Source organism: Sphaeramia orbicularis, chromosome 14 (assembly GCF_902148855.1).
Source record: "Sphaeramia orbicularis chromosome 14, fSphaOr1.1, whole genome shotgun sequence".
NCBI classification, from domain to species: domain Eukaryota; kingdom Metazoa; phylum Chordata; class Actinopteri; order Kurtiformes; family Apogonidae; genus Sphaeramia; species Sphaeramia orbicularis.
The window spans coordinates 41,131,870-41,155,833 of NC_043970.1; the positions used below are offsets into that span (position 1 = coordinate 41,131,870).

At 37.6% G+C, this 23,964-nt stretch overlaps 1 long non-coding RNA gene across 1 annotated transcript; it reads right to left on the reverse strand.

Annotated features, from left to right (window-relative positions):
• Nucleotides 1-5,140: 5,140 nt before the first annotated feature.
• On the reverse strand, nt 5,141-7,528 carry LOC115433342 (uncharacterized). Its single transcript, XR_003937343.1, has 3 exons — nt 7,417-7,528; nt 5,202-5,203; nt 5,141-5,150 (listed from the first exon to the last, which is right to left on the reverse strand). It is a non-coding gene; the product is annotated as an uncharacterized LOC115433342 (long non-coding RNA).
• Between the last annotated feature and the right edge of the window lie 16,436 nt (nt 7,529-23,964).

Here is a 23,964-nt window from a genome sequence, read left to right on the forward strand (position 1 = left end):
CCTGCTTATTCAATTAAAGTGAGGCCAAAGCAGTTTTTCTATGATTAAACCCTGACAGTTGCTGACAATCTGTCTATTGACTCATTGTGGAGTAATTGGATGCCTCTGTGCCAAAAGTTTTTATGCTCATCTCTTGCGTGTTGTTGATTATCCAGTGTATTACTACATGATTTCTGCACGTATTAAAAAGACTATGACTTGAACACTCGCATTTAGTTTAGTTGGTACAGCTGCGAATGCTTACATTTTAAATTTCAGTACTTGACTACATATAGACAGTCTCTTTATGTTGTGAATAAAACAATATAAAATACAGTAAAACTTGAGCTCTGCAATACAACCAAAAACCCACTACCTGTATTTTTATATCCAGATAACACTGCTTATCATCATTAGTACTGTGGGGTATATTTGGAGAATACCTCATAAAATAACCTCATTAAAAATGTTCCTCCACTTATTTTTCTAGGCTTATGTTGCCTCCATCTACGTTTTTTTTTTTTTTTAGCAATAAAACAAAGACATTTGTTTCTATGTTTTCTATGTTCTATTGTGAATAAAGTATGGGTTTATTCGATTTGCAAATCATTGCATTCTGCTTTTTATTATAATTTTACATGTTACATGTTTTGCATGTTACACGTCAATATTCATGTTAAAAATGGGAAGGGGAACTTACTTTAACTATAAATCCTCTCACACAACTTTTGCCCAACTACAAGTTGTGTGAGAGGATTTATAGTTAAAGTAAGTTCCCCTTCCCATTTTTAACAGGAATATTCTTTTGTACACTTGTAGATTTCTTGGCTCAGTAGTGCCTCCTATTATAATGTGTTACAGTGTTGAACATCACCTTGTTTCAGTTCGTGTTCACACTGCTCCATTCCCTTCTTGTGCTCACTGAAAATCTTGAATATTTCAGAGTTCTTGTGTGTGTTATTGAGCATTTCCAGTATACAAGGATGCTCATCTTCCCAAATGCCAATGAGGCATTCTATCTCTTCCTCTGTCCAAATTGCTCCTCAACTCATCTTCTCCACTTGCTTATCCGGCAGCTGACGAAAGGTATGGAGCTCATTAAGCTCATTAGCCCACTGTCTGTTTACATCTGGCACTCCTTAGAACAGAGCTGCTCTGGTTCATGGTAATGTTTGCGACATCGCAGCATATCATACTCAGAGTGATAGAGAAAACTGTAGTCGTCCATTTCTGTCACTGTGGTCATGTTCACACTGTAAACGAACTGCTCGGCAGAGCGATTGCAATCAAGCTGAGACCACCTCCTCCAAACGGTCTCAGCTTGGTTGTTTTGTTTCCGAAACAGAGTGTGATTACTGCTTTCACATATGCACAATCAAACCGAGGCAAAGACTTGTTTCAGAACAATGGCTCCAATCGATCCAGGTGTGAAAACACCCTTAGTCTGTGTACTAAAAAGTCTGGTCTTTTATTGACCGGTGCATGTGATTTTTACTCAGGAAGTAAATGGCATCATCATGTCAGTGATTTCACATGGGATTGTCTGACTGTAGCTAAGCTCTGTTATTTTTGCAAACAAAATAAATATAGCCTAGGCACATCCAGGTGTTTGCCGTTGGTAGCTGGGAGATGCTCTGGCCCCCCGTGACCCTCACAAGGATTAAGCAGTTCAGAAAATTAGCAAATGAATGAATACACATAGACCTATAACAAGAAAGTGGTCAATTCTATCAAACCCACCTGAAGCAGCAGTGACTAAAAAGCACACATTTAACAATGATGGGTATGAGAGCTGTCAATCACACACTTAACTCATTAATCAATGTTAATTGTGTTCTTTCTTCTCAAGACTGCAGCTTGTAATAATGACATCGTTGCTGTAGGGTGGGAACCTCATAAGTTAATTTTTTGTCTTTTAATTTGATTCTATTGGTCAGTCTTCATGTTGGCCTGACAGTTTTAGAAATGGGTGGTTCTATGAAACTGGGTTTATTTTGGTCCCTGGGACTTTGCCAGCTTTTTAGACCCAATAATGAAAGACAAATTTAGACATACCTACCAGGATGTACCTAATGATGATATTCTCTTGCTCTGAGAAAATTAATGAATTTTTATTAAAATACTGGAGCCTAAAATAGGTCCAAAATTGGGACAGGAAAAGCTGCCTAGGTGTCAGTGCATTTGATCCGGAAAACATCGGTTGAAATGGTCTTATATACCGGTATAAGTAAAGACACTGTTAAATTTGATGATCCTAGTGGTTTTTCTAATCCAGACATTTGGGTTTTTCCATGACTCGGCAGTGCCATTCCAGGTTTTGTGTGTAACCCATCGTGTCCACTGGTGTTACATACAGAACCTACCCATTTAAACACATATAAATGAGTGATTTTTTTAACAGCACTCATTTTTGTTAAACATTCTCCCTTGCATAATTAGTTCCATTTCCAAAATGTGCCTGTAAGAATAAGAAGATATTTAAATTAACAGTAGCACGTGATTTTCGTGTCCTTTTTACTGTGTTACATGCAGATTTTTGTATGAAAATAATATAAAAATGTGTTTTATCTGAAAAATAGTTTCTCTTTTATTTCAGTAAATATTTATTTTTAAAATCAACCCAAAGTGCTTCCAAACTTCCTTTATAACATTAGTCTGATTTTTTTTAGTTTGATTTTTTTAGCAGCATAGAAGCACCCAAATATTTAACCAATGAAAAGTGTTGAAAACGGCTTGTGACTACATCTCATAACTCCATTCATTTATCTAGAATATACTCTGTTTTTCCAGTTTCCTGAAAAATAATCATTTTGGACATAAGAAGGTTCCACCCGACAGCAATGATATGAATATCAATACAAAGGAATTCACACACTAATAATAAAGTGCTATATTTGAATTTAAAAACACTCAAAGTTCTTTTCCGTAAGTTAAAACAAGTCGAAACAGAACAAAATACAACCTTCAAAAGTATAGAGCAAGTAAAACATTTTGAGAAAAGTCACACTAAGGGCAGACAACTTCAGTCGCAAGTAAATCCAGTTCTTATAATCTCACTTTTTAATACGATCTTTTTATCTTTAACACCAATTCCCTCATGTAACCCACAGATCAACAATAAAACTGTGAAGGTCATCAAATATATTGTCGGTTTTAAAAGACACTTCACATCTGCATTAAGAGATTTATGAAGAAAACCAAGGCCTGTATGTTAAAGCGTCATTAGAATTACAAAGCATCAGGGCCATCATATGCATGCTCTAATTTAAATGATAGTGAAGATAATAAAAAAAAAGAAAATGGGTTCCATATTTAAGACATAACTCCATTTCTACACTATTCAAGAAAATATGGAGAAAAAAAAAAAAAAGCATAAAGACTGAGTGCTGAATGAAGAATCTTTTTCCCTACAGAGAGACAGTTCATCTTAAGCTCCGTTCATGCAGGGCTACTACAACCTGTGGATCTCTGGTGATTTGGAAATTAACCCCCCATGTCTGTAATTCATGTGACAAATTCACACCGGATGAGCAAAGTTGGTTTTTACTCAAATTTACTGGCATGATTCCCTGGTTCTGATGTTAAGAGCAGGTCCAACACTTCCAGATAAGTGCTGAAAGGCAGACAAGTCTTCCATACACTGTCCTGCTACGCATATCATCCACCTCATTATCTTTTGAGATGTCGCTCTTGTGAAGGTTTTAACATTCACTCTTTCAGTGAATAATGCTATATCGTGACACGAGCCTCCTGCATTTGCACAAAAACGCTTTCATTTATCACACCAATGCAGCCTCTATAGTGTTCTATAACAGGGGTACTCAAACTTTTTTACACCAAGGACCACTTTATCATGAAAAGAAATAATTCACAGACCACCTAACAGGCCGCCCAGTTTCCCACTCCTTTCTTTAAAGCCTATATTACAATATCATTATATTTTGCATATTACAAATTAAGTCTGCAATATTTTATAAATGGTGCCAACAGCTCGATGCTAACAGGATGTCTTTGCACCTTGTTGCTAACATTAGTCGTCGTTTCTCCAGTTTTTCTCTTCAGTCACAGATCCATTGTCATATTTCAGAACTGTTCAAGTCACTCTTTGTTTCATTTCTGATTCATCTTCAGTCGACTTGATTATTTTAACAGTGCCTCTACAGGTCTACCTAAAAAATCCATTAGACAACTGCAGCTCATTCAGAACTCTGCTGCTAGAGTCTTCACCAAGACCAGAAAAGTGGACCACATTAGTCCAACTCTGAGGTCCTTACACTGGCTGCCTTTCCGTCAGAGGATAGACTTTCAAGTTCTGTTGCTGGTCTATAAAGCTCTGAATGGTTTAGGACCAAAATGACAGTCAGTGTCCTCAATGTCAGTGACCTCCTGACCCAGTATGAACCCACCAGACCCCTCAGGTCATCTGGATCCGATCTGTTGTCAGTTCCCAGAGTCAGAACCAGACACAGAGAAGCTGTGTTCAGCTTCTATGCTCCACATGTCTGGAACAAACTTCCAAAAAACCGCAGATCAGCTGAAACACTCAGTTTATTTAAATCCAGGTTAAAGACTCACCTGTTCTCAGCTGCATTTGAATAGAGTTTATATTCTTGAGTTCAGATCTGCACTGTTCCTGTTAAGCTAAAAGTTTTTATCTGTTTTATCTGCTTGTCTCTTATCTGTTTTATACTCAGTGCCAATGAAAACGCAACACTCGAACGTCTTCTATTGTTCCTGAGCTGCATCAATATGTTTAAGTTTCACCTGTATAAGATAATCCCAGACAATTTCTTAACAACCTGAGACGGGTTGAGCTATTGTCACGCTTGAATGAACTTGTCTGCATTCATAAGTCTTGTTTTTCTGGGGGCAGCCATGGCTCAGGTGGTAGAGCGGGTCGTCCAATAACCGAAGGGTTGGCGGTTCGAATGTGCCATGTGCTGTTGTGTCCTTGGGCAAGACACTTCACCCTCCTTGGCTCCAGTGCCACTCACACTGGTGTATGAATGCGTATGAATGTTTGGTGGTGGTCAGAGGGGCTGTAGGCGCGAATTGGCAGCCACGCTTCTGTCAGTCTGCCCCAGGGCAGCTGTGGCTACATATGTAGTTTACCACCACCAGAGGGAGAATGTGAGAGTGAATGAATAATGGATCAATAATACTTTGGGTGTCTAGAAAAGTGCTATATAAAATCCAATCCATTATTATTATTATTTTCTCACAGCTCAGCAATGAACTGCTCAACTTAAGGAATTGTGGTCAGTTAAGGAGTGGTCATGTTCTGTGTATAAAGGCAAGCTGAAAAGCATGAAAATCATTTGCAATAACTCAGCGATGCCTAGACTGACACGTGACCAAAGATGCCATGCTATGGGGCTCCTGGAAGCCAGAATCTCTGCTCGGCAGGTGGCGCGCTGTTTTGGATGCGTCCACCATAGTCAGGATGCAACAGAGGCATGAAGAAACTGGCTCGACTGCAGACAGACCTCGCCCTGGACGAGCACGTGTGACCACGCCACAGCAGGATTGCTACATTGAGCTGCAGCACCTCCGGGACCGCTTTGTGACTTTTGGTTTTGGGGGTCCTTGAGTTTCTTTCTTTATCCTTATTTTTTGTCAACAAATTTGGATGTGATTTTTTATTTTTACTGTATAGAAATAGCCTATGATTAATTCCAAAGAGATTATGGAATAAAAATCCTCCTCGATTTAAAAAAAATATAAGAATCTTCAAGTGTTGCGTTTTCATTGGCACTGAGTATATCTATTTATCTGATTGATCGTTTGTTTTTCTCATGCCTTCTGCTGTAATGCTTTTAATGTTTTAGGTAAAGCACTTTGAATTTATGTTATATAAATAAAGCTGCCTTGCCTAGTTAGCTATTCTACTTCATTTCCACCACAATTCACAAGTCACTAGAGGTCGTTGATATGACAATAGCCAGCCTAAGTAACCTAACTGTATAGAGACAGTGACGCAAAACGTGGGTTTGCATAGACAAATTCAATAAAAGTCTACTCTTAGGCTTATTTAGTCCAGTGTGTTCCCAAACTTTCTGAGCCACAGCATGTATTTTACATTAGAAAAATCACAAGGCACACCACCAAACAAAAATGTCACAAAAAGGGCATTCATTGAAATATAACGCAAAGATAAGATAGGATACTTTTTTGTCATTATACAAAATGTACAATGAAATTTAGGTGCACTATCAGGATACGGACTCATAAATAGTAATAGTAACTACGCAGACCTCCGCCAAGGCAGATCAGTCTATCCCCCCCACCCCCAATCACCACCAAAATTTAATCATTTGTTCCTTGTGCCAGTATCAACATTTTCTGAAAATTTCATGAAATTCCGTCCATAACTTTTTGAGTTATCTTGCTAACAAACAAACCCAGATGAAAACGTAACTCCTGCCATTACACCTGGTGTAACCCGTTCAATATATGTTATTATAATTACACAAAAATTGGATTAAATTGTCATTTTCAATTATAGTTCATGCATACCTGGTGTCTTCCTTTATTGTACAGTTTGTTTGGGGTGTTAGTCCTCCAGCCACACCCACTTCTTCTTCATGTGTCCCCCCGTAGTGTTCGTATATAAATTCCCTTTGTGCCCATAGCTCTCCCCTTTTTCATGTTGTCTCTGGCGGGAGGTCAGTGTTCATATCGTCGTATCCCGTGTATTTGTACATTCATTTGCTGATGTTTCTTATTAATTGTGCTATCCATGTTTGTTGAGTTGTATTTGCTTTGATGTTGGACTTGTTGATTTTGTTGTCTGTGCCGCGCGGTGTTAATATGATGTTTTCATCATTGTAGATCTGGGTGCGGGACCTAGCTTAGCATCCCAGCTAACTGTCTGTTGTGATCCTGTTGTCCAGGTATGCCCTTTTTCATGTTGTCTCTGGCGGGAGATCTGGGTGCGGGACCTAGCTTAGCATCCCAGCTAACTGTCTGTTGTGATCCTGTTGTCCAGGGTGAATAAATAGAGACTGTCTCCGCAAGACATCACTGTGTCACGAGTTTCTGTCCTCACAATAATACAACGCAGAGGGAATAGTCCGGTCACACTGGCAGAGGTAATAAATGGTGATAACTATAAAAATCTATAATAAAAACAAAACAAATGCGTAGATAGAGGCATATCCCCCTCGCCCCAACCCGATCGGCGAGTCCTGCGGGTAACCCACTGATCCGCACATCACTAGTGAGGGGGGGCTTTATCAACAGAACGCACCGGGGCTGGTTCACTTTCACTTTTTTCACTTTGCAAAGGGAAACGGGAGACTGTTGTTGTAGAGTGGATCATTAGCGCATGTAGTTGTATGTATCTTTATCACGCCGCTTGCTTAGAGTATCAGTCAGGTGAAATTGGATAATCGTCCACGGCACACCTGATGATTTCTCGCACAGTGGTTGGGAAACGCTGTTTTAGGCTACATTTGATTCACTTTTAATTAAGAAAACAGTTATCTGTAGTCGTAACTTTGCTTTGGAAGTCAGATGAGGGTGATTTGAGAAACACTGATGTAAATTTGACTTTTTTATAACATCCTCTCGTTGGACCACACTTGGAGTATCACGGCTCTATAACATGGTGCGGATATAGGTGGGAGGGGTTAGCTGCAGTTGGGGAGTCCGAATGGCTTAGGTCAGAGTAACAGACAACGAAGAGGCGGTTTCTACATGGACACTTTATTCTACAGTTTCACATTTGACCGCACTATGCCAGGTCTCCGTGGCTTTACATTTACATACCATACATGCACAGTAAAGCATGAAAGCATAACCTACACCCACTCGTCACACCACAGACAGTATTTGTACATGTGCAGCATAGCACTGCACTCTCAGAAAGAATAAACTCTAAACTGTTCTTCATAGCAACACAAAGGGAAGGACCAGCTTGTTGTACTCCTTGGTATTAAAGCAACACACATTAATTTTAATTCTGTTACACCTCGACCAGGAGAAATAAATCAAAGGAAGATACAAAAAATGTTGCAGATTCTGCCAAATCCCAGACTTAATTCATAAGGGAACCTCTGTGTGGCCCTTTTGCAGTGGATATTTTCTTTCTAAATCGCAGACATGGTTGATTCACATAGGTTTAAGATCACAGACAAACTCTACTATGATTCCAAATTACCAGCGGTAACACTGGTCTTATGTGAATATGGTTTTAGACCTCCTTTAACCCTCTGGTATCCCATCCAGCAAGGTCCTTACTGAGCACCAAGTGTGCCTTTTTGGCACACTTGTGGAATAATATCAAAAAAAAAATTCATACAGTTTGTTTTTAATCCTTTTACACTTTTTTCTATTTCATCAACTTGAGCCATAAATAAAAATACCAAATACTCAATAATTGTCACATTTTTTAACCCTTTAAATGCCGTGTTTGTAATGTAAACAAACCATTTTTTTGGATGCAAAAAACACAAAAAAATGAATTTTTTTCAATAAACTACATAAAAAGTGGATCACATATTTGATTTTTGCAGCCTGGCGTATGTCAATGATTGACTCCAACACTGGTTAATCTGCATCATTATTTTGGCGCTAGGTCAAATGTTCAAAAATACTAGCATCTGTCACCAAATGTGCTTAAAATGCACACCTAAAAATCAAACTATTAAATATAATATATTGATTTATTTTTCTGCTCTAATTTTATTTTATTTTTGTAAATCAAGGTCAGCCCTAATCATACATATCAAATGGAAGAAATAGTGCGTTTTGGGCACACTTGGGAGACAGATGCTAGTCTTGTAATTTTCTTTTGTTTACAGTGTGCACATTTTAGTTGGTGGCCAGAATTTTAAAGATCATGCAAAAATGAACTTTTGAATTCTAACCTTATTTAAATTGGGAAAAGTAATATGAAGATTTTTAACACGAAGTACAGAGTGTGCTTAAAAGGCGCACCCAGATACCGGAGGGTTAATTTCAACATATTACTGAGACAGGTCAGTCTGCTTGTATTACCATGTACCAACCCCTAGTACATCATGTGACAATCATAAAAATGTGTTTCATTATATGTCACTATTACTATAAGAGAGAGAGGACAAGAGAAAGAGGTGGTCAAGCATGATTAAAATGAATAAGAGTGTGAACAGCAGGAGCAACAGCGTGAATCAGAATATAACAGGCTTTGTGATTGTTTCACTTTGGTTATGCTCAAAAGCACAAATTAACACCAATATTTTCACATGACCTGGATGTAGATCAATCCAACGCTGGTAAAACAAAAAATAGGACCAATGGACCTGTGCCTCAGCGGCATGTTCTATCAAGAATCAATCATGAATTTGTGAGATTGTCAGCTTCTGTGGTGTTGACGAAGGTGATCAATCTCCCAATAGAAGTGGGTGGTACTTTCACTGGAGGAGAACTCAATAGATTAAATGAAAGTTCATATCTGTGTTCAATAGTAACTATATTGATATCTCTAACCATTCCCATGCCATAAGCCAAAACAGTCAAAATACGGCCCGTTATAAATTAAGGCACATTTTTTATATTTAAAAAATTTGTAAAAAACGCAAAAATCTAAATTTCTCAGAACCATGAACAAACTTTGTAGATATTGTCCCAAGGAAGCTACATATAAAATCTGAAATGAATCCGACCAGTACCTGATCTGCCTTGGCGGAGTGTTTTCTAGTTTTTAAAACCTATATTTATGATGTTATATTAGTCGTCCAGTTGGCGTAAACACCAAATATAAACATGGAACCTGGCAGCAGAATAAAGCTCAATAAAGCACATCAGATAAACAATACATTTCCTGTATCTGTGCCATGTGGAAGAATGCAGATTCTGTCCAAATGATGAAAAATGTTGCTGTGAACGGAGTGATTTGCAACCCCAGCGGAGTAAACAATAGAGCCCGATATGAAACGGGACATGTATTGTCATGTTGCACAGTCCTACTCAGAACTATCTGCAGGATTGTGTATTGGGATGCTCTGCAGCCTGGTCACATATCACACCACCCATTAGCTGCTGAGGAAGAACACATCTCCTCCATTCCGCACAAGCCCGTTACTATGCTTTAGTGACGTGTGCTGTGGGTTAAAGCAGTCCTTCAAAGACTTTCCACCTCTTTGAATCAGCTCCTTCACAAACAGCTTTCATTTGCATGCTTGCCTGCTTTGGTCTCTGGGCTCTATCAAAAAAAAAAAAAAAAAAAACTCTTACGCACCTGTCATAAGCATTGGCCACATTCCCTTATGAACCGACTCTTCAATCAGTTTCTCACCATGTAAAGATTTAGGAACTTTGATGTTTCACACGGGCCGCTGCTTTAAACTTCCATGAACATCCGCACATCCTTCCCACGAAGACAGACTACTATGGGCGAAAAGCGGAATCTTGAAACGGCAAAGAATTATGATGCTCGGACGTACGCGAGACATCATATCCATTGAATCTCAGCTGGGTTTGGCCTTCTCGGGGTGGGGAGGGGGGATGAATTGTGTCTGCCCTTGAAGAGAAACAACTTGCGCAAAAGAAGCAGATGTTGCCATGTAATAACTCAGGCTCTCAAATATTTCTGATGCTCTGGGATGGTAGATTTGTCATGGCTCCCAGTGGCCGTGGAGGCTGTCCGCACTGGATTGTGAAAGAACATTAATTTGTTCACGAGCCAGCGCATCAAACTTTTACCCGCTTCCTGCAAGAAGACCCAGACCAATAAAAGAATTCTTTTTTTTTTGGCCCATCTCTTTCCTCTGTTTGCCTCAGATGTCTAGTAGTCTCACTTTCTCAAGGTGAAGCACCTATTGAGCGGTGTTGCCGTTGATAAATAGCATCGAAGCATCTTTTGATGAGACGGTAAAATGCCCTGGTAGAGACACTGAAGGGCTCCTCAATATGTTATGGACAGCGAGCGCCGTGGCATCACTTGCTTCAATTACTCCAGCCGCGGGAAGAAGTCAATAAAATGCTGGCTTTCCTAAATCTGGCAGAAGTTATGAATGTGTCCTTCAAGTTCAGGTACCTTGTTCAAGAGAGCGGTACTTTTACTGCACTTTTACAATATCTGATAGCTTGTGTTTTCTCCTGCAGCACTGTCTTGTAGAAGATGGGTCAGAAGCAGTGATTTATTTTCAGAATAGCAGGTTGATACATGGAGTTGAAGACCAACTGGCCAAATATTTGCCTTCAGTTCGAGGCAGTTTTCAGGGCAGTATCGAGAACAGACTTTCAGCTACAAAATACGGTGATCAAAAGAAAATAGTCGGTGTTGAAGCGCGGCCTCTCCAGCGGTGCACAAGCAAAATATTTACTGCTGCACTTTGGAAGACTGCAGCTGACTAATCAAGTTTTCAAATGTCAGGTCTGGCTTGAAAGAGCTCGGAGATCGACACGCACGGAGCTCGAGTGGTTTTCGCCTGCAAACTTCCCCTCAGATTTCAGCAAGAAAACAAGAAAGCAGAGAACACCTGAAGTGGAAGCACCTGCAAGTCAGTAAATAACCAATAGTGTTTAATTATTAAAAATGTACTATACAGGGTGTCCAAGGGTGGCCTAATAATTTGTTTAAATTATTTGCTCTTTTTGCTCAAAAAAGTGTAATCATTTTTATCGTTCTGCTTTCAGGAATAGACTTTACTGCAACGGAAAAGGCACTCTGTGTAGGGGTGTGTATTGGCAAGAATCTGGCGATACGATACAAATCACAAAATGACATATCACAATATGATGCTGTTAAAAAAACAATTTTTTTTTGTTTCTTTGTTAAAAATTATTATTTCCTGGAAGAACTGAATTACACCAGAAATATGCACAAATACTGAACACATTTTATTTGATCACAACAGGATCTAATGCTATATCACAAAATTTCCTCTGTTTAAACTTAAATTATGTTTCACAGACATTACAGTTTAAGATCCTGTTCAAATGATCATATTTTATTGATTCATAACTAACATCATAACATTATTTTTGTACAATCCCAACAAAGGAACTAACATCTGCCTCTCTCAGACAGTAAAATGTACTTTTAGGATTATTTACTTATAAACTTTGCCCTAATTCTGTCCTGGGTTTTAACTATTTAATGATAAAAAAGGAAACATCACAAAACACTTTAAGGCCATCAAAATGAATTGAGATTTAGCAATTTGATTATGCATCCAGCTTAATTACTGAAACATCAGTATCGATATTGGCGATACTGACCCTGTATTTACTTGGTATCGGATCAATACCAAAATATGCAGTATTGCACACCACTAGAATTCACAACGTGAATTTGTTTGAAAATTTCATAAACAAACACTAACAGGAAAGTAGAACTGGATGTGACTGAAGAATTTTCAAGAGGAAGGTTGTGTGTGTCGGAAAAAAGGATCTGGACACACACTTTGAACATTTGTAATAACTTTGGATCATTATAAAATTACCATCTCCCAGAATTTTTTGTTTGAAATTTATAGTATAAAACATTTCATGTCCAAAATGAATCCTATTAAATAGTCATTTCTCCTGACAATGTAGTCACTCCGATATGAACATCTCAAATGATGTCAATTTTTTTTGTGACTATCCATCTATTTATTTATCTATACATACTACAAAAAAAGTTAAGGATATTTCTTTTTTTTTGTAAATTTTTTTTGTTATTTTTGCCATTTGTAAATAAAACTATGTCTGGTCATTAAAAAAAATGTTTCAATTCACACACAAAAAGTAAAAAGCACTGTGCAAGAATCCCAACTGAAAAAATAGCCCAAAAATAAAAAATATCTAACTTTTTGTATCTCATCTCCATCTATCTATCCATCTTTTTTTTTTTTTACTTTCTGTGTAGATATTTTCATTTTTCCACAAAACAGAACATGCTCTGACATGGGACCCTAAGAATTAAGGCACAAGTAAATGAAATACAATAGAAATACCATAGAAATATCTTATAATAGCTCCCATTCCTTCATCAGTTACTCAAATTCTGAGTAATACAATTCCATCTTTGTTTTAAACCGCAGGTGTCAAACATGCAGCCAGGGGGCCAAATCCCGCCCACCAAAGGGTCCAGTCCGACCCTTGGGATGAATTTTTGAAATGCAAAAATTACACTAAGATATTAACAATCCTTTTAATTCAGGTTCCACATTCAGACCAATTCAATTTCAAGTGGGCAGGATTCAGAAAAATACTATCATAATAACAACTCCAAATTTTTCTCTTTGTAAATGTAGATATTTTCATGTATTTACACTAAAACAAAGTATAATTTTGCAAAAAAAATGTGAATAACCTGAACAAATATGAACAACTAAAATGCCTTAAGAGTTTGTTTTTTGTTTTTTTTTTCAATTTTTACAATATTCTGCCTGTTACTAAATGTTTTGTGTGTTTGTAGATCCACTGTGATCTGTAAGTTATAATGTACATATGGAAATGATAGACATAATATTGATAAAAGTACACTTATTTCTCTGAGTTTGTTCATGTTATTCACATCTTTTGAAAGGAGAGTTTGTAGATGTAAACCTTTTCATAATGTAAATTTACTTTTTTCACTCTAAAACAGAAAAGTTTGGAGTTGACATTATTTATATATTATTATGTTATTATTTTATTGGTTCGGCTCAGTGCAGATCAAATTTAGCTGAATTTGGCTCTTGAACTAAATTGAGTTTGACACCCCTGTTTTAAAGTGTCCATCTTTAGTTGTAGACTTGCGGTCATTCTCTTCCTAGTGTAGACCCTTTTCAGTCTCTGTACCCACTAAGATATAGTCGGTGGTTTTGGGTCCTTCCAGTTGACAATTATCATTTTCTCAGAGATCAGTCTGTATATTTATCTTCATGTGCATGTTCATGTCAATTTCGTGATGCAGATTAATCAAGGAAGCATTAGAATAACAAACACATATTTTCATTAACGCTGAATTTCAATGCATTTTTAATCGGGTTTTCACAATGTGGTTTGTTCTGCACCTACCACTTTTACTTTTGTAATCTGCTGTGTTAATTTGAATAACAGTGGGTGTCACTGTCAGCGCTGAAAGCTGCGAGCAGTTTCATGATTTACATGCATGACTGTTCCCTTCTTATTCACTGGAAGGCAGCGGGGTTTCTAAAAAGTCTGTCAGTCATCAGGTCTTTAGTGTCAGTGTCACACCTGTCAAGCTTAAAACAGACCGCCTCATAGACTTGTATTAATTCTTTTCTTTTCCATCTCAAAAAAATGGGCCGATTATATTTATTCCCAATCCTGCCCTCGTGCTTGTTTTACAAACTTTTACTGCTGTGGTGTATTTTTTATGAGGTGGTGCTCCATTTACAAAATCTATTCCAAACAGGAACATGTAAAACATCAGGGGTTAAACCTTGTTGACAGCGGCCCCCACTTCAACAAGCAAAGGCTTAAATATGCAACCCCTGACAACATAAACAGGAAAGAAATAAATCATAATTAATCAATTTTACTTGCAAAATGTAACCTCTGCAATTAGTCATTAGTCACACAATGCAAATTCATTTTCAGAAAAACAGCATATTTGACAAAAAAAAACAAAAAAAAAACCAACAACACAGAGGGATATTAATTTCCACTCCAACAATCCATCCGTAAACACACAGTATTTCAGGCTCAGTCGGAAAACATGACCGAACAGACAAACAAAATGTTTACTCATTTACAATGTGAACATAATGAGAAACGTGCAGCTGAGAGGAACACGACGAACTCGCTGTTAACACAAAGGAATTAGACTGGCTTAATAAACATCCACTTGGCCACGGCATTATGTTTTAACAGAGTGTGTAGACCTTGCATTAGACCGACTTTAACCTGCCAGAGGTGACACAGAAGGGACTTACCCTCACAAACCTCTATGAATACCACTGCAGTTTTTACCGTCTGATATCTCACAGCCTCTCTCTACCGTCTCCTCACTCTTTGCGTGGTCAGGACTTTTTTTTTTCCCTTGTTTGATGTTTTGACAACCACTTCGATACACTGTGACTGGGTTTAGGTTTTGTCCCTGCATGATGCAAAACTACCCAGCCAGCAGGTCCATGTGGGCCCCAGAGGGGTTACATTTGGGCTACATATAAGGATCCCACATGGGTTTGTCCGCAGTTTCCATGGTGACCCCACATGTGTTTGCCCATATCAGAATCAGAGATCTGAATACATTATTTATTCTTCACACCATTTATCCCACGATTTTTATCTTTCATATCATTTGCACTGCTTCTCATGTTATTTGCACTACTTAAATTCTGTGTTTTACAACTATCTTAGTTTGCAATACTTTTTTTATTTTTTAATGTAAATAACTTTGCCTTTTACTGATATTTGTTGTCTGTCCAAATTCTTGCACTGAAACTCAGAGCTTTGCCTCAATTTCGTTGTCCTCGGTACAATGACAATTTGTATTTTTATTTAACCTTTATTTACCCAGGCAAGCAATTAAGAACAGATTCTTATTTGCAAATGCAGCCTGATCAAAGAGCAATGGCTCCTTGAGGGGAAGGGGGTAGGGGGTGGGGGCGAAAAGTAAAAACAAGGTTAAACAATTACAGAAACAGTTAATAAATAAATACATTACAACAATAACAGTGAGACATGTGAGAGACAAATACTCAACAGGTGCAAGAGTCAACTAAAATTTCAAGGTCAAGGTAAACTTTATTATCCCCGAGGAGCAATTGGTTCTACAGCCATGTTATGTTCTGACGCACCTTTATTTTTCCCCCCTTGTCTTTTGTGGGTTTTTTGTTATAATTCTCACTGGACACTTTCGGGTGATTATTGCTCTCTGTTATTTTTTTTATTTTTTATTTTTTGCCTTGATAACATTTTTGGGAAAATATTACGTATTTAATGTGTTTCTTTAATAGGTGGCCAATTGGTTTTCCCGCCGGCAAAGCTTATAAATTAGACCAGTGCTGGGCTCTCGGTCTCTCTTGCCTCCTGCTCTCTCCATCTCCTCAAGCGATGCCGGCGTCCAGAGAGCGTACGTCGAGGCGCGCATCCGCTCCACTCCTCCACGCAAGTTGCTCCACGCCAGCGGGATTTTTGTTAGCCTTTTGTTAACTTTTTCTTTCGTTAGGGATTATTTTGAGGTTTGCTTTATTTGATAGGGTAGCTGTGCGCTGGCAGCTCCTACGGCCCTGTACAGGGTTGACCTGTCCAGCGCACCGTCCTTATGTTTAGTTTGCCAGTCCACTCTGGTCTTTTCCTTTGTTACTTTGGGCACGGGGTTTAAAAAGGGGGTTTTGATTCTGCTGAATTAAAATCATGTTGCTTACAACAGAAGAGAATCGCAGAGGAACCAAAAATAAATGCAAATAATAAAAAAATGTTTTTTCGAATTATACTCCTCGACTCCCGGTGTCCTTTGTAAATATGTTTCACCTTTCAGGTTGTAACAAGCCAGCAGTATCACACGGACAACAAACCAACAATAAATACAATAAACAGTCCATTAAAGACAATAGCGCCAACATTACAAAGAGTTATTCAGCAGAACAATGGCTGCCGGAACCAAAGAATTCCTCATCCTATTGGTCCAACATTTAGGAAGACTGTGTCTGCGACCTGATGGAAGCAACCTGAACTCATCATAAAGGAGATGACTGGGATCATCAAGGACTGACTGAGCCTTCTTCAGAGACCGCCTCTGGTACAGCACAGTCAGGTCATTGAGTGTGGTGCCAGCAATTCTGCTGCACACTTTAGTGATGCCCTGCAACCGGTTCCTGTTTTTAAGGGTAAGCAGCCCATACCAGCTGATAAAAGAAAAGGTCAGCACAGACTCAATAAAACAAGAATAAAACATTTTCATAAAAGTGTTATCCAAATTGAAACTGCAAATTTGTTCCAGGTTTTGCTTAAAAACAGTGAGATGTGAGGACAGTGAATTTGAGGGTGTTTTGTAGAGTGTTCCAGTCGTTAGCTGCAGCAAATCGGAAGGCGCTGCGACAATAAAGAGATTCTGATTTTGGTTCTGTTATGGGCAAACACATGTAGGGCCACCGAGGAAACTGCGGACAAACCCACATGGGACCCTTATTTGCAGCCCAATTGTAACCCTTCTGGGGCCCACATGGACATGCTGGCTGGGTAAAAGTAGCAGAGATGAGAGCTGGATTAAGATGCACTGTGTCGAAAAGAGTCAAGAAGTGGATGTTGATGCCAACTGTGGATACCCTGACACGTCTACATCTGGTCATCAGGGTCAAAAAACCCCCCAAAGAATAACTAAGGAGATGTTGGAGAAGGAAGGTGAGATGTTCCACCTTCATTACTTATGTTACCACTGTGGGCAAAAGTGACTCAAATCTGCCTTTTTTTTTTGCCCATATCTGATTTATTTATGACAGTCTGAACCTAGGGAGTAGATTTGATTTTGACATTGGTGGGGACACAAAAGTGCTCTAAGGCAGCACTCCTGAAAGTTGATGTTTTTTTGCATTTGCAATCACAATTTCACGTCATGTAGAGCTGATCAAACAAGCAAACAATAAGTCAGAAAAAATCCCAACACAGGAACTAACATCTGCCTCTCTCAAATGACAATACTAGGATCACGATACAATATATCATGATACTGTTAAAAAGGAAATTTTTTTGTTTCTTTTTTAAATGATTATTTCTTGGAAGAATGGAATTACACCACAAATATGCACAAATACTAAACACATTATTTTATCACAACAGGACCTAATGCTATATCACAAAATGTTCCTATGTTAAAACTTAAATTATGTTTTACAGACATTTACAGATTAAGATCCTGTTCAAATGTTTATATTCTATTATTCATAACTAACATAACATTATTTTTGTGCAATCCAACAAAGGAACTAACATCTGCCTCTCTCAGAGAGTAAAAAGTGCTTTTAGGATGCTTCAAATAACCATTATTTAATGAAACAGTGTTAAATAATAATAAGATACAGGGGTTGGACAAAATAATGGAAACACCTTCACCTCAAGATGATAATGCCCCAATCCATACAGCTAGAATTGTTAAAGAATGGCATGAGGAACATTCTAATAAAGTTGAGCATCTCGTATGGCCGGCACAGTCCCCAGACCTCAACATTATTGAGCATTTATGGTCAGTTTTAGAGATTCAAGTAAGACGTCGATTTCCACCGCCATCGTCTCTAAAAGAGTTGGAGGGTATTCTAACTGAAGAATGGCTTAAAATTCCTTTGGAAACAATTCACAAGTTGTATGAATCAATACCTCGGAGAATTGAGGCTGTAACTGACGCAAAAGGTGGACCTACACCATATTAAATTATATTTTGTTGATTTTTTAAGGTGTTTCCATTATTTTGTCCAACCCCTGTATAAACAATAAAGAAAAACAAAAAACCAAAATGAACCTTCGCCATATCTGCATTTGAATAAATACCTAAAAACATCGATACAGTACTTTTTATCATTAATACAATATTGTGAAATGAAATATCGCAATATTTTGCAGAACCGATATTTTCTAACACCTGTGTATTGAAGTACGCCCAAACTCAGTCAAATGTGAATGCGCAACATGAATTTGTTTGAAAATTTCATAAACAAGCACCAACAGGAAAGTAGATTTGGACGTGGCATGTGAAGTTTCAAGAGGAAGGCTGCTTGTGTTGGGAAAAAGGATCTGGATGCACACATTGAACATTTGGAATAATTCTGGAACATTATAAAATTACCATCCCCCAGAATTTTTCATTTGAAATTCTGTAGTATGAAATATTTCATGTCCAAAATAAATCCTTTTAAGTATCATTTCTCGTGTAGAGCTGATCAAACAAGCAAATAATCATAGTCAGAAAAAAAAGTCAGTAATTGGCATGTTTATAATGTATATCTGAGTATCTAAAGACAATACAAGAATTTAATGCATTCTGCAGAGTTATTCTCATGACTAACATGTCCATTATTATTTAACCTCACCTGTGAATTTCCAGCCTCTCCTCCTCTACCTCCTCCTGCCTCTCCTCCTGTCTGTCACCTGACATAAATATATTGATGCATGGCACATGAACAGGTTCTGGATACAATGATCATAGAATTTGATGGTATAGTTACTGCCTGAGCAAAAAACGCTTTTACTTTCAATTATTACATGTAATTTATTCCCCAAAAAGATGCATAAAATCACATCTAGAATCACATTTAGAATCTGAGGTTTTACTCAAGGGAGTAGGTTTGATTCTGACATTGGTGGGGACACAAAAGTGCTCCACGGCAGCACTCCTGAAAGCTGATGTTTTTTGCATTTGTGATCATAATTTCACGTCATGTAGAGCTGATCAAACAAGCAAACAATCATAGTCAGTCGGTTCTAGCCATTTTGGCACCCCAGTCGAGATATTAATTTGGTGCCCCCCCTTAAAAAACACACTCACGCACACAAACACATACATATGGGGGGGGGGGGGGGGGGGGGGGGGAAGAGGAGATACATGAAGCATGAGAGGAGATGCACAAAGCAGCCAGCAGTAAACCACATAGAAACATATATCAAACAGCCAACTAGCAGTAAACCATATAGAAACAAATAAATCAGAAAGAAACATTTATAAACCAGAAAACTAGCAGTAAACCACATAGAAACATATAGAAACCAGCCAACCAGCAGTAAACCATATAGAAACACATATAACCCAGTCCATCAGCAGTAAACCACACACCTTAGCAGATATCTCATATCTTAATCATCTGCAGTTCCATTATTAGCCAGCTTTGCTTCATTTCAGTTCAGCTAGCTGTAGCTAGCAACGTAAAACATTTTTTAACATTATAAAAGGTTACATCCCTCTATAATTTGATTATTTTTCTGCCTCCTTTTCTCCTTTCTTCTAAACTGTGCAGCTAAGGCCTTAGAAGGCCTTTTCATGGTGATGAACTCTCCATTCTTCACCTGGATGTTTAGTTCAACACCTGTCTGACTGTCATTCAGCTCCACTCTGTCTCTGTCACACACACACACACACACACACACACACACACACAGTGAACACTGGTCTGGGAGAGCTCACCTGAGAAATTACGGGCGGGGGTTGTCGTTTTGTTTTTTTTTTCCTCTCATTTCTTTATTTTTAAGACAATTAATGAGAAATTATCATGTCATCAGCATACGCCACGAACCAGCCCTGGACGCAGGGACACGCATATGCACGCACGCATGTACGCAAACAGACACGTACAAATGTAAATGTAAATGACACCTCTGATATTCAAACAGACACATGTACAAATGTAAATGACACCTCTGATATTCAAACAGACACATGTACAAATGTAAATGACACCTCTGATATTCCAATCTGTCTAGCTGATGTGACCCAGGCAGATTAAATGCATACATGTTGACAACTTACGCTAAGTGGCTGGAGATACGAACTGCCTCCTATCCTGTCCAACTTTTTTTTTTTTCCTGTCCTGTCCAACTAGTGAGTAACGGTAGCTTTTACAAGTAGATGGAGTCAAAGCGGGGACGGCCAATCACATATACGATAGCAAAACCGCAGAGCCAATCGGAGAGTGACTATTAGGTTAGAGGTGGGACTTCTAGCAGAGATCGACTATTAACCCTTTGTGTGCCATAATCATTGACTAAACACTACACACAGCAGTTGGACTGTTAGGGACAACACAGTGGATGGATATTGGTAGGGACATGTCCCTAGTGTCCCTACACAATTCTATGCCCCTGGTTTTACTGTATTTTCCCCACAAATTTTCTTTGTGTTTTTAAACAGTTTCTCTCTTCTATAGAAATACACAAAAATATTAACCTCCTGAGACCCAACAATGCATTTTGGTCCCCTGTGGTGGACAAGAGTTTCATAGCTTAATTTAACCCTTCCATGCATAATGGTCACTCCAGTGGACAGTTATTCCACTGCTGTTCTCTTGTATGTTCATGCATTTTGTTGTTTTAGTTTCATATCAGCCAACACATTGGACACTTATGCACCATCCCATACACTGACATTGAAAACATTACTATAACTTTACTGTTCTTGATAAACCTGATCTAACATGTTCAAGTGTAAATCAGTTCCTTGTTATTGTTATTAAACTGTAATTAACAAGTTTTTGTTTTTAGTTTTTTTTTTTGGCATATTATGTCTATGAAGTGAGTAATGACTAGTATTAGAGTACACTACAAACAAAAAGTTAAGGATATTTCTTTTTTTTTTGGTCTTTTTTATTGTCATTTTTGCCATTTGTAAATATAACTATGTCTGGTCATTAAAAAAAAAAAAAGTGTTTCAATTCAATTCACACAAAAAAAGTAAAAAGTGTTGTGCAAGAATCCCTACTGAAACAAATAGCCCAAAAGTTAAAAATATTCATAACTTTTTTGTTGGTAGTGTATGTTAAAATGTGTGAAAACATCCAATTAGCAGCATTTAATGTTTTTAATTTCATAGTTTTCACACTGTATATCAGTAAATACATGTTACTTTGCTTCAAAAATTAAAGGCATGGTGTCCAGCTTGGTGGACATTTTTGCCACTCCATGAAAAATAGCTTCATAAAAAAAAAAATAATAAAAAAATAAAAATAAAAGTAAAATAAAATAAAATAATAATAATAACAACAATATTGATAATAATAATAATAATAATTACCTCCGCCAAGGAGGTTATGTTTTTGCCAGGGTTTGTTTGTCTGTCTGTCCGTTAGTGTGCAACATAACTCAAAAAGTTATGGACAGATTTTGATGAAATTTTCAGGGTTTGTTGGAAATGGGATAAGGAAGAAATGATTAAATTTTGGTGGTGATCGGGGGTGGGGGGGCCCACAGGGGGGGCGCAGACCAGAAAATTTCATCAAAATCTGTCCATAACTTTTTGAGTTATGTTGCACACTAACGGACAGACAAACAAACAAACAGACAGACAAACAAACCCTGGCAAAAACATAACCTCCTTGGTGTGGGGGGGGCCCACGGGGGGGGGGGGGGCCCACTGATCAGCCTTGGCGGAGGTCTGCGCTCTCCGAGTGCTTCTAGTTATAATAATTATAATAATAATAATAATAGCATTGTTTTTTTTAATGCCCAAGGAGGAATAAAGAAAAAAAAAAAATCTTCATTAATGTTCTCATAATTCATGCATGAAAGGGTTAAGAAAAAAAATAAAACTGTCCACTGCAAAGGACATTTAATTAGATAAAAATAATCTGAAAAACTGTGGCATCATATGGTTTCCAATCAAGGCAATTATATAATGTAAAAAAAAAAAAAACTGAGTCTCAGGAGGATAAGTAAAAATAACTTTAAAAAGTATCTATTTGGCATTAAATACAGTTTAGCTTCAGTCTGCATTCAGCCACTTTAGGACCATAGACTTTGAATCTTATGGCATCCTATTTAAATTATAATGTGAAAAACCACAGGAAAAAAAAAAAAATCAGATTTCACCTCTAAGACCTGCAGTGTAAACGTAGCCATAGAGAAGAACACACTTGACTTCAACCTTATTCAGAAATCTAGTCTCCAGCATTGTGCACTACACTTTGTAAAGCCAGTTCACACACTCGCCACTGTGTCATAAAAATCTGAAGGATGTTCCTCAGACTTCATATGTTGCTTTTTACCGCAAAGGCAATTTCAGGTGAACCTACCTATTGACATCCCATTGCACTGGTCACTGAAGTACTGGATCAACTGCTTGAATTCTTCTTAATGTTCTCTGGGTGAATTCAGAACTCAGTAAAATAGCTTCTTCTTTTCATACATCATGCGCACTGAATGAATTGCAAAACACCATCCTATTAGAAACATTTCCCTTTTGAAATTCTTTTAAAGGTCTTTTATAAACTGTTATGAAAGAAAGTTGCTGCTTTGCATAATCCCTGTAGCTGATGTGAGTTGAGGATAACACAGGTACGGCTCTTGTTGGCTCTTATTTCCATTATCTCACTTTTATTCCTTTTCTTTAAATCTTTCAGTTTTTATGCTCACAGTGTTCATTATATATGAAATAGCTATTTACGTTGCTTACATCTGATTTACTGTTCATCTACAGTATAGGTGCATTTCCATACGGCTGTTTTTAGTTACATTTTGCATATTTTTTCCACATAAAGTACTTTTTAAATTTCCTTTTTGTATCTATCATTTAGTTTTATTTTCCATCGATAACCAACTCCCTCTTCATAAAACATTTTGCACATATCTGCATAAAATGCTCGGAAATTTTGTTTTTGTTTCTTTCACTTAGATATTGGCAGAAAATAATAATATCTCTCTCCTCATGAAACTGTGGGAAGGATATGTAATAAAAAAAATAAAATAAATAAAAATCTGTATATTTAGGTTGCAGTGATGCTTTAATCTAAAGAGGGCCTTGCTTTTATTTACGTACAAATGGTAGGTGGATGAACCTATAGTTTCAGCCTACGCCTTTCCACCCAGTATTGTTTTGTTTTTCTATGTAATTTAGTGTCTTGTTGTGATTATTGTTTGCATGAATTCTGGGAAAATTTCAAAAGGGACTGAAATAAACAACCTGAAACTGAAAACTCAAATAAATATATAAATCTACCTCAGAATACTGCAAAAAAAGAAACCTTTTATGCTGGTAAGAAACAAAAGTTGACATGTCGATGAAGTAAATATGAATAAGTGTGATGGAAAAAGAAAACTGAATGATTATGCATGTGCTGATCAATGAGGAGCCTGTTAGGTTCACTAAATTAAGACAAGAAACAAACAGAAAGATGAAAAACACCCCAAAAAAACACCACCTACGAAGAAATAAATGATGAGCAAAAGCTTTGACAAAGCATGGAACCTTTTTGTCAAAATACCTTTTACATCCATCAGCTCTAAATCAACATCTCCAGTACTATATTATTGCATGAAATACTACATCTAAAGGGCAAACCTTTACACCATAATGATGACGAGAGCCAGCTCTTAATATTCACTGACAGTAGCGGTTGGAAAGGCATATAAATTTGCATTCTCTCC